We start from the raw sequence: 12,379 nt of genomic DNA, 5'->3' as shown, positions 1-12,379 counted from the left end.
GTTATCAACTGACTCACGGACTTGGATACCGCCAAGTTGGTTGAGATCTATCTCACTTCCACTTTTTTCAGCTTCAAGGGCGAGTTCTTTGAACAAACGTGTGGCATTTCCATGGGCTCCCCCCTATCCCCCGTGGTTGCTAATCTTTTTATGGAAGATTTCGAATCCAGGGCTTTGGCCTCAGCCCGGCTCTTGCCTAAACTTTGGAAGAGATTTGTGGATGACACGAATGTCATTTGGTCTCATGGCTAAGATGAGTTGGATCTTTTCTTCCATCATCTTAACAGTCAATCCTCCGCCATTAAATTCATAATGGAACAAGAATTCAATCGATGCCTTCCTTTCCTTGATGTTCTTATTTCAAAAAATAATGATGGTTCCCTCTCCCACCAATTGTTTCAGAAGAGAACTCATACTGAGAAATATATTCATGCCAGCTCCCATCATTTCCCTGTGCAAAAGTTGGGATTTCTCAACACTCTTATTGTTCGGGCACTGAGAATCTCCGATGAAAAGAGCCTCGATAAAGAGAAAACCCATCTTCTTAATGTCTTTGTTAATAACGATTGTAGTGATCACCTTGGTCAGAGGGCTTTCCTTAAAGCCAACAAGAATTCATTGGTCAAGAAAGACCCTAAAGATCGAGCCTTACGGGTCCATCTACCTTTTATCCAAGGAACGACTAATAAGATTACTATGATTCTTAAGAATCATAATGTTCCCTCAACCTTTAGACTTCTTAACACTCTTCATAATTCCCTCTAATCATTGAAAGATCGAATTGACCCTAAGGACATGAAAGGTGTCTATATGATCCCCTGTTCTTGTGGGACCCCCTACGTTGGAGAGATTGGTTGCTCTATTAATCAAAGGATTAATGAGCACTCAGCAGACCTAAAACATGGGAGGACCCGGTCTTCTGCTCTTGCAGAGCATGCTAAGAAGACCAAGCATCATGTTTGTATTCAAGAGGCCCAAGTTATTGCTAAGGTTCCACATTTTCACCACCGAAAGTTTAGAGAAGCAATTGAGATTGAAAAAAGGCCAAAAAATCTCAATAGAGATGACGGCTGGAAGATCAACAGTTGTTGGATCCCTACCCTCTCCTCCTAGTTGGTTTTTCCCCCCTATCTTCTTACCTGTCTTCTGAATTTATTAGAATGATTTTGTTGCATTAGGTAACTTTGAGTTTTATTTAATTAATAGGCTCTATTAATAGGTTATACAATATTAATATCAAGAAGAACATTACTATTATTAATGATTAAATAAGAATATTATAATAATTAAAGTTATAATATCAATGTCAAAGTTTTAGGAGTTATAAATCCATAATTTTTGTTTTTGTCCTACTAGTCTTTTATAATTTTACATCATTTCCTTAAATTTATTTGATGACCCCTTATATGACTATCATAATGGGATTATAAATGATCATTAATCTAAAATTTATTAGATAGATTAAGTATACATGTTTAATTACTGGGCTCTTCTAATAGGTTATACAATCCATTAGTAACATTAGGATAATACTATTACTAACTATTAGGTAATAATACTATAATTTCAAAGTAATAATTAAATCTATAATATTAGTATTACAGTTATAGTGATATTAGGGTAATAGATACACACTATTATTAATATTAAGCACTATTAAACATTTTAACTTAAATATAGTAACTTTTTACTTAATTATTAACATTCTTACTATAAGTTAGTTAAGCATTATAATATTAAAATGAAATATTCATAAAATCATTAATTTAACATTCAGAACCCACTATATATTTTAATAATAGATATTAATTCAAAAAAAAAAAAAAATTGTCCATGTCCTTATCCCTTAGTCCATGTCCAGTCCGATTGTCTAGTCAAAGTTAGTTGTTACATGGTCAAATATAGCCATTAGTCTAGTCACTTATATCCATTTAATAGTCAATCTTAGCTGTTGGAAGATCTACTCTCCCTATTAAAATGAAACCATGATCTCATTCTTCAACTTGTCGTGACAATTAACCACACTCGTTGGTTTGAAACGCGTCGACAAATATTTCATAATGTGATTTACGCCGAAAAATCTCTCATACTTGATATGCATCACAGAAGCCTCAATTCAATATTTGAAGGCAATTGAAACTACTGACCCATCCTTAGCTTATAAAACCTCATCTCTCATGCATTGACAACAAATTTCTAACTATAATATGCTCAAGATAAGAGGTCTAGAATATTACATACCTATAAGTACCTGATGGTTGTTGGAGAGACATGCATGATACTACTGAGTTGATGATTGATCCATGGTCCTATAGAGGTGATAATTTCCTTTTTTTGCTTCTGCACAGGTCTTCATATTTTGGTGATTTTAAACCTCTACTTCTAGTTACCATGAGCAAGCTATCCTAGTCAAATCCAACTTTCTTGGAGTGATGGGTTTTTCCATGGGTAATGTTAACCTTCCCTATACCTTATTCCACCATTAGACACCCTTCCCACACTCCATTCTAGCTTTCCTACCATATCCTAAGATTTTGTCCTGTTTCTTGTCGTGAAACGGGGCACCCTGTAGTAGAAATAAGACATCTTGTAGTAGTACTATAGGAAACAACTGATTTGACTTTTTTTGTCCATATCTCCCAAATGGTAGAATTGATTGACGTGAAATTTTTTGAGCATGTTTCCATCATCCTTATGCATCTCCCCATAAAACGTTTTGGCCAATGTATGCACGGATTTTAAGAAAAATTAAAAATGGTTGAATTTGATGGAGGTCGATTTCTTGGAAACAGTGCACTAGAATTTTCTGAAATTTCTTGGGCATGTTACCATCATCCATATGAATCTACCCATGAAATAGCTTTTTAAATGGATGAATAAATACTGAGAAAATTCAAAAATGGTTGTAGGTGATGGACGTCGATTTCTCGAAAACTGTGCACTGGAATTTTCTGAAATCACTTGAGTATGTTGCCATCATCCATATGCATCTCCACATGAAACAAATTGGAAAATGTATGCATAGTTTTCAAGATATGACAAAAATAGTTTTCTTCTCTATGTATTTATGTTTCCTGTAGAAAAATAGAGCATTCCTTTAGTATTTCAGGACAACAAGGAAAATTAGTGGTAAAATCTTGGTAATGATGAATGGATAGTGGAAATTAATGAGGGTGATGGATTTGCAAGGCCATGGTCCTTCTAGAGCATCTGAGAAAATGAGGAGAAAATGAAAGTTTGACTTCCTTTTACTAGAATTGTGACCAATTTTTTATTTTATTTGGTGCCAACTTGCTTTTGTTGCTTGCAAATGTTGGAGAACATCTACATTCATCAAGGAGATACATGGAGCAAAGATCTTTTATTTTTTTCCTTTATCTTTTCTTCTAGGCTTACTCGCTGACTCAACGAGGTTTTCAACTCGTACGTCTGCCTAGGTGCCTCAAAGGAGATTTTCACCTAACATCTATTCTTTTTCTCTCCTTTTTTTCTTTCTTCCCAACCCATTGACTGCCTCAAGGAGGTTTTCAATCAATGAGCCAATCTCAGACGCCTCAAAGGAGGTTTTCACTTGAGATTTTTATTTTTCTCTTATTTTCATTTTTTGTTTCTTTTCCTATCCTACTCTACTTGAAAAAACAAAATCACTTTCAAGTATAAGAATACTTCCAATGGAGCCATGTGCACATCAAGATGATAGACAAATTGATGTGTAGACTTGAAATGTATGATTTGGCATGTACCTTAATTTGAGAGATCAAATAATTTGAGTTTGACGATATCAAGAATAGTTGAAGATGAGAGTGTTGCTGCAACTCAATGACTATTGGAACAATATTTCAATATAGTTGTGATGCCCCTAGTCCACTTGTTTATTTGGATCATCTTGGATGTATTCTTCTTCCATGACCTTTAAATATTCCTCTTTTTGTTGATTGTTCTCTTGAACACATGGAGGATTTGATGGTAACCATGACAGAGATTTCTCAATCTCTAATTTTGATTTATGCTCTTTATCAAATACAACCCACGATCCTTTGGTATTTTCATTTGAACTTTCTTCTTCTAGATGTGGCCCTTCAATGATATCAAGATAATCTCTTTTTTGCAATACTCTTCCTGAGCTATGGTGAATACCATTTAGCTCAATAGGATATGTTTGGAAATGTTGTACCTTAGCATTGTAAGTGGGTTGAGCTACTTCAATGTCTTGGTTTGGAAATGGTGGTACAGGTAGTTGAGTGGGACTGGATATTTGAGATGGATGTGGTTGGGTTTGTGGTTGTGGTGGAGGTGGATGGTAGGGATATCATGGAGTTGGGTATGGAGGATATTGAGGAAAATATTGAGGATATTGTGGATGGCTCCCATAAGTCCCTTCCAACCTTGATGCCAAGATTAGTTTTGGGGTTGAGATGACCAATGCTTCCAAAGAAATGGTGTGTTCCAATTACTATGTGGTGGATATGCATAACCTTGAAATTTTGAGTTAGGATCTTGCACCATATTAGGTTGAATATGTTTCCATGGTATTCTTGGAGCTACATAGCATAGCTTCTTTGGTGATTGACTTGCTCCATTGTCGTCTTGGTAAACTTCTTTCAACCTTGGTAATGAAGGACAATACTTAACATTATGTGATTATGCTTGGACAACAAAAATATAAACATCTTATTTTTCTTCATCTTACATTCTTAACATTTCTACTTGTTCACTTAGATTGCTAAGAATTTTTATTTTAAATTTATCAAGCAAATTTCCAAGTTTAGCTTGACTTATCGATCTTGATGCTCATTGACTTACTCTTTCCCTTCCTCTTGATATTTGTTTTCATGTTTCACAAATTTCTTCAAATAATAATTAGTATACATAACCTCCACTCATGAGATCAAGGAGATCAATCCACTCATCCCTGAATTTTCTAAGAAAGAGGGATTTTAGTGTGTTTGGTCCTAAATGATGTAATTTTTCCGTCTTAACATTATACATGAACCTCTCTATTAAATCCTCAAGGCTCTTATCTTCTTTTTGATTAATTCTAAAGAATTATTCTTTAGTATCATGATATTTATATCTTTCTAGAAATATCTTTTGCATATCATTCCATGACCTTATTGAATTAGTCCCTCAACTCATGAACCATTTAAGATCTTTATCCTTCAATGTTGCCGGAAACAATCTCAACTTTTGACTGTTTAGTAAGTAACCATAAGATCTACAAGGGATTCCAAACTCAAAGAGAAAATGGGTCCTCTGACCTCATACCATGAAAGTTTGGAAGAAAAGATGGAGGGATGTTCTTCAAGTGCACACTAACATCAGTATCTTGAATGGGAAATCCAAGGGGATCTTCTTCATTGTCATCCTTTCCATCCATTTCTTCTTCCTTCTCTGCCACCACTTCTTCTTATACCTGCAAAAATTAATGGTGATGTGGCTCTTACTGCAACACATGAGAGAATGGGGGGGTGGGTTGGTGTTGGAGAATTTTTTGTTTGTTTTTATGATTGAACGAAAACACTAATGCAATGCGCTTTTCTGTTTCTAAAATGAAATATTCCTAATTAAATTTGTTTTTTTTTTGTAGAAAGTAAAAGAAATGAATCAAATAGGGAAGAAAACAATGCATACTTTGACACCTCCCTAGAAACGGCACCAAAAAGTGATGAGCCTCGGTATTGCAACAAGAATGCTGCAACTCCTAAGGCTATCAACTTTAATTATCAACCTGGGGTTTGTACAAAATTAATAGGTATTTTCATTATATGTGCAACATATAATGCATCCTTCCTTTGTTTTCATGTTGTAATGGAGTGCACGTACTGAAATCAAATCCTAAACTAATTGTAGAAAATGAAATGCTCGAAATGGAAATCTTAAGCTATTGCAAGAAAGAAAGTACAAGGAAAGAAACATATTCTAATTGCATTAAGTAAATATCATGAACCAAATGTCAACCATTACATTTCAAAGAGGTTAGATCCATTAACAGAGTTCATTGGATGTGGAAATCAAGAAAATCATCATTGTATTATCCAATTCATAAATTTGTTCATTAACTCAAATCGCTGAAATTCTTTGCATGGGTAAAGAGGCAAGTCCTAAGTGGCCTTTAGTCTTCCCTAATCATTGATTTAGAGCCTAGGGGTATTGATTCAACCCTAAGGGACAATATCTAAGCTTCTTGAGCAAATCTGGGCAAGTATATGCGTGTTGGAAGGCTACTACAAGGTTTCCTGTAGTAGTACTACAAGAAACAACATATTTTCTATAGTGGGTTATAAGTCACCGAATGACCAACCAAATCAAATAAAAATTGGATGGGAATTTTTTTTTATTGACTAGGATGTCCTAAGTCTACATTCCAAGTGGAATCACTCAAAAATACCTTTGTTAACTCATGCTACAAAATGGTAGAAAATTACTAGTCTAAAATCTAGAAATTCGAGAACTAGTGAGCGAGTAAATCTATCAAATGTCTAACCTAATCAAATGAAATTCAATGGGGTAATTTTTGTTATTAAGTAGATTTTTTTTTTTATCTAATTCAATTGGAATCAACTCAATTGAATCTCATTATCATGCTCTAAAAAATAGCATAAATTTATTGTTATTTGCCACAAAAGACTTCCAGAAATCTAGATTTGGGAATAAGCACACTAATCCAAGTAGATCAATGATTATTATGACTTTCCAAAGCTTTTACAATGATGAAATGATGCTTGTGATCCTAGAAAATAACTTACTTAGACCATTTAACCCAATCCTACAACAAGAAATCCTTAATACTAAATACAGAAATAAAAAAAAAAAAAAAAAGAGACAAAAACAAGAGATGCATGTGAATAAGAAGTGAAAGGAAGAAAAGTAAATGATACAAAAGTGCAATGAGGCTCCTAGGATGGCCAAGCCCAAGGAAACTAAGATTCATATAAAGGAGACCAAGGTTTAGAAGCTGAACATGACACCAATCTTCATTATTTCCATCAATACAATTACATCCCTGTAAGAAATGACAATGGAGTTGCAAAAATACAAGTTCTCTCCACAGGAAGACTAATCAAAATCAAACCCTAGAGGAAAATTTGACTTGGTACTTATACAAAATTATTAGGAATCATTCCCCATGAAAGGAGGAATCTTTCCCCACCAAAATCCCTTGATTAGTGGATCTGGTTCCCAATACTAGGAATCTGCATTAAATGGCAGGGAGCACATTCCTAGATTTTCTCAATCATTGGAGCTCCACAATATGTGGCATAATTCTACAATATCTTGTTGATTTATTATTTAATATTGATCCTCCTATAGTAGGGATCGGGTCCCTAGATTATCTTCTCCTCCAAATCTTCATAATCTGCCCAATATTCTCACAATATTCCACAAAAATAAATAATATTAGGCACAAATATTCAATTATCCATAAACCTTCCTAATGAACAAATTAAAGTTAAAAAAACATTATCTAATGAAAAAGGAGAGGTTTAATTTGTTTAAGGATGGGAAGATGGGCCTTAATTTATGTCTAATTTAGATGTCCATCACCAGGATAATGGCTTATGATTATATAAGTATAAGACAAGGAGTATCGTCATGAGCTAGCTTATTCAATTCTATTATCACCTGTGAGTGGCATTGTCATAATCTGGCTACCAAACTAGGATGGTGGCTTTTAAAAGAAAAATGATAAAGAATTAAAAGCAAAAATTTAAAATATTACCTCTGAAAATGTCAACTAAAGTGGATGGGATTCTAGTTCATTATCAGTTAAAAGGTAACCCTATTGAGGATATGGATGCCTGCTGGTAGCAATGGCTCTACTTGTGATAAGGTAGCTTCATCTGAAAAAAAAAAAGAAAAAAAAAAAAGAGAGCAAAGCTTTAATAACCACCTACTTTATCTTTTTTAACTAATTAATGACTCATACAGACAATGGATATTTTCATCAAAAAAGGTTATTAGAAAGTCACGATGAAATGATTTTTGATTTTCGGAGAAATCCTACTTACCTGATATATATTTAAAGTTGTTGTTCATTTCTTCTTATTTTTTGTTATTGATTAAGATTAAATTTCATTATCTTTCTCAGATATAACTAGTGCTTCCAGTGAATCGCCAATTGTTGTGTCACTCAACAACCCCCCATTATTGTAGAAAAGTAACTTAGCCAAATAATGGGGACCCTTTTAAAATTTTAGAATAGTACGCTTAAATCAAATAAAGAAAATAAAGTCTAAAAATAGGTCATCCTAAAACTAGGCCTTAATCCGAAAATAACTAAAAAGGACTTAATTGAAATTGATCCCATGTATTTTTCTTATCACTCATCATGAATTATTTAACGTACCAATAAAACCAATGTGTGATGTGAAAATACCCCAACCTGACCAACCATAATTAAACTTATGATAAAATCTTAATGAAGAAAAAGGGGCCCCTGTACATATAATGAATATTTCAAGGCCCATGATAAAGCCACGTCATCAATAAGAAAAATATTGCAAAAGAGTAATCGGTCAGTCTCGATATGATTATTAATCCAAACCCCAATAAACCTTTTTTGTGATATCGCACCAACTGTATCACACATATTGCATCGCGTTGCATCGCAAGATGTTAAGTGGTCTTTCCTATGCAACATCGATTGTGATAAATAGTCGTGTGATATGATTTTGTGATATATCATAATACGACTTAAATCACATATCAGCAAAAGAACATCATTCACAAAAATAAAACAATGCTCACGCTAAAACTTGCGATGTCATATGGTCCCACAGGGAGCTGACTTGGCCAATGGACATGTGACATTCACATTCTTCATTTACTTTTAGTTATAACAGTATTAATTGTCCTTGATTGTGTAAATGATTTGATTGATCTTATTTAGCATTTCAATATTTATGCCTTAAATGCCTATTTTCACTCTATTTTTCCATATTTCTATTTGCCTCAATCTCTAATTGTTGCAGCTAGTTCCCAACATATTTTCCCTATCACAAACTAGTCCCAAGAAATAAAGATCAGGCGAGATGTCAAGGGCAACAAAGAAGAATAGTAAGAATGTGGCCTCGCCACCTTCAGATTCATCCACTATAGAAGTGACTGAGATGCCTCCCTTATTTTCTGATACTAAGTTTACTAGAGACGTGGGAAGTTCTTCTTGGGAGGCAATTTACAGACTCTTTGAGGAAGAAGAACCCAGAGTAGTGGTCAAGCAAGCTATAGTGGATGATACAACATCTACATCTGAAACCACTTGGTCAAATGTTGCCAAATCTCACCTCCATCGCATAGCTACTTGGGAAAATCTTATGCCATATACAAACTTAGTGAAATGGATGATTGATGAAGTCAATATTGCAGATAGAACTTTCATAACTCTGAGGACTCAAACCAAAATTGGTTCATTAAGAACCAAGGACCTCAGGAATTTGTATCACCTGCTAGATCCTCAGAAGATATATAATACTTAGTTCATTCAGAAGTTCACGGAGGAGCATCCAATTCAATCAAAGCCGATAAGACAATGGAGGCATGATCCCCATAAGCACAAACATGAGAAAAAGGATATGTATTTCGTTTCCTCTCTTGTTGGTCCTTATTGTCATATCGCGCCTATGATGTGTAGGTTGTTTGGGAAACCAAACACATAGAAATTTACTATAGAGTGGGTTCCTTTAATAGAAGTTGCTTCAGAAGCCTATATCATGGATTGGGAAACTATTTTGTCAAACAATTTGGCTACACAGATTTTGGCTTACAGGAGTAAATACAACATGTCTACCAGGGAGATTCCTCCCTTTTTTATGAGTGCATATATCATGGACGCACTATGCTTCACATTCGACTTTCCATCCATGGGATGGAAATGGACTATAGAGGATCCTACCCCTATTCACATATACCATAATATTCTTTGGGAAACCAATTATCAACCCCACTTTTACAAGATTTTCCATGGGGTAATTTTGCTGAGTCGTTTTTTATGAAAGACCCCCCAGATCTTCTAGGGAAGCTTTAGATGACCTCACGGCCATGGGAAAATGGTTTGGGGAAGAATTTTTCACCTATGTCAGGATCTATGGGAGCTTAGTTGCCTCACATGTGCTCCCTCTCTATGTTCTGGATAAACTCTTGGCTAGGGAGGTCGCATATCAAACCATGGGAAATGGGTTAACCAAATCCCTTAAGGAAGAAAAGAAATCTTTTTGGCCCCCTTTTCCTATCCACTGCGAAGTTTTCACACTAGAAAATTTTAGGCATGCGACCCTTGAGATTAACAAAATCCCATGCATGAATTTTTCTACTATCCCACCTAGACAATATGACCCTAATAAAAAGGCTCAGAATGTTACTGCACAAGTCAAGGTGAGACAATTTCAACATGAGCCAAATATTTTTGATGATCATTTTGAAATAGTTGTTGATTATCAACAAATTGAGGCATTAGCCAAAGCTTGCCTTAGCCCAATAGATTTGGAAAAGTTTAGACACTATGGAAATAATAGATTTGAGAAGATCCCCCTTAAGATGCTTAACATTTCGCAACTAGTCCCAGATCAAGAACAGATTACAAGACAGTTTCTAAAGGAAATAGAGGTCAAGAAGGGAAATGCCCAAAACACTTCATCAACTCAACAGGCCGAGGACTTACTACCAACCAATGAGTTAGACAAAGTTTGGGAACAATTTAATAAAATTGTGAATAAAACCTCTTCGAAGACGCAAACCATTGATCCTATTGATAATTTCAAGACTCCTGAAGTTACTAAGAAGACTCTGCTTACCTTTGAATCTTCCAAAAAGGCAGTCAGTACTGATGACTTGGAATTCATCCCAGCACATCCTACATCAGAAGTCATCCTTAAAATTGAAGAGATACCTCCACTAGATGTATTTTACATCCCTAAGCATAGAGCAGTCATGACAAGGCAGAGAAAGCAGAGAAGAATAGAAAAATCCTAGGCCTTGATTCTTGGAGATGTACCTTTAGATGTCTTGTGGAAGGATTCTCAAATTAATCTAGTCAATGACCTTACAAGGCTTTGACAGTTCGTGGGGTTGTATGCAATTGCAACTGTCAATAAGACATCAAAAGTGCAACTGCTCTTAAGGGAGAAGGATGATAAAATAATTTAGTTGGGAAAAACCTTATCAAGTGCTAAACAAAGCATTGATAAAGAATGGTAGGTTCAATTGACACAACTGCAATAAAGCTTTGACATGATGAAGCTTCAATATGAAGCAGATATCAAAATTTGAGACAATCAAATACAATAGCTTCAGCTCATGATTAATCAACTTAAAGATAATCCAAAGCTGGAAGAATTTAAAAAGGAAGCAATGCAACTCAATACACTCCTTACACAACAACAAGTTTTATTTTCTAAAGAACTGATAGCGGCCCATGAGTTATGAAAAACAAGTGATTCTTTAATGAATCAATCATCTGACTTAAGGACATATTTTGAAGAAATAGATGATAAAATATTAGAATATATCATCTGGCAGGATAACGAAGAAGGGAGGGAAGAAAATCCTCAAATAATTCAAGAATCACGTAAAGATATCCTATTCAGGGACTAGGACATGAAGTCAAAACAAGCAGAAGCAGCAATTTATAGTGCTATGGACATTGCTAATAATGTCGTAGAAACTATCAATGAAAATCGGTTTAACGCCAATCTAATCCATGAAAGCCCTGCTGATGCTTTACCTGATGTAAAGCCACGTATGAATAATTGGCAAGATTTGTCCAAAACAAAGGTTGATAACATAAATAAGTTAACCAATTTAAACTTTGAGCATTATTGGCAACACTTGGTTAAACCACACAGCCAATGGCTTATGTTATGGTGCTTAAAAAATTCCACTGTCAAAATGCTGACAGCACTTTCTGATGTGGTCTATGTTGGACAAATGAGGATGAGGCTAGCTCATCCCCCATAATTTAGGCCAATGGTTGATATTCGCAAGAAGAAGAAACAAAAAGGAGAGCAATCAACATCACACTCAGGATGACTCATCCCAACAGACTCTATTTTTCTGTCTTTTAATTTTATTTTAAGGAGGGTTGTTTGAACCTCCTCAGCCTTTTTAGCACTCACTATTTTTGTAATTAATAATTTTTTATAAATACCCCTTTCATGTATTTAGAAAGGGGTTCTGAATTGTTGTAAGGAAACTTAAGAGACTCGCACTATTGTATATTTCAAGTATCTTAATAGGAATGAGGAACCAAGACTATTTTCTTTCCAGGAGTAGAGAATTAATCTATTAGGTACTATTATCCTTGTTTTATCGTTGTTTTTATATTTGATGACACTCACATATTTTCTTTATTGTTTCTATTGTGTATGATCTTATATATTGTTGA

The 12,379-nt window shown here is 34.7% G+C and overlaps 1 pseudogene; it reads right to left on the bottom strand.

Moving 5' to 3' along the window:
- LOC149176047 (calcium-transporting ATPase, endoplasmic reticulum-type pseudogene) overlaps positions 1-10,865 on the bottom strand; it is a 109,621-nt pseudogene extending 98,756 nt beyond the window's left edge.
- Between the last annotated feature and the right edge of the window lie 1,514 nt (positions 10,866-12,379).

This window comes from Pinus tabuliformis, chromosome 4_1 (assembly GCF_031772625.1).
Source record: "Pinus tabuliformis cultivar Carrire ecotype Pingquan chromosome 4_1, CPIR1, whole genome shotgun sequence".
In the NCBI taxonomy this organism is placed as follows: Eukaryota; Viridiplantae; Streptophyta; class Pinopsida; order Pinales; family Pinaceae; genus Pinus; species Pinus tabuliformis.
The sequence above is the reverse complement of the archived record's forward strand: the minus strand, read 5'-3'. Positions and strand labels throughout refer to the sequence as shown.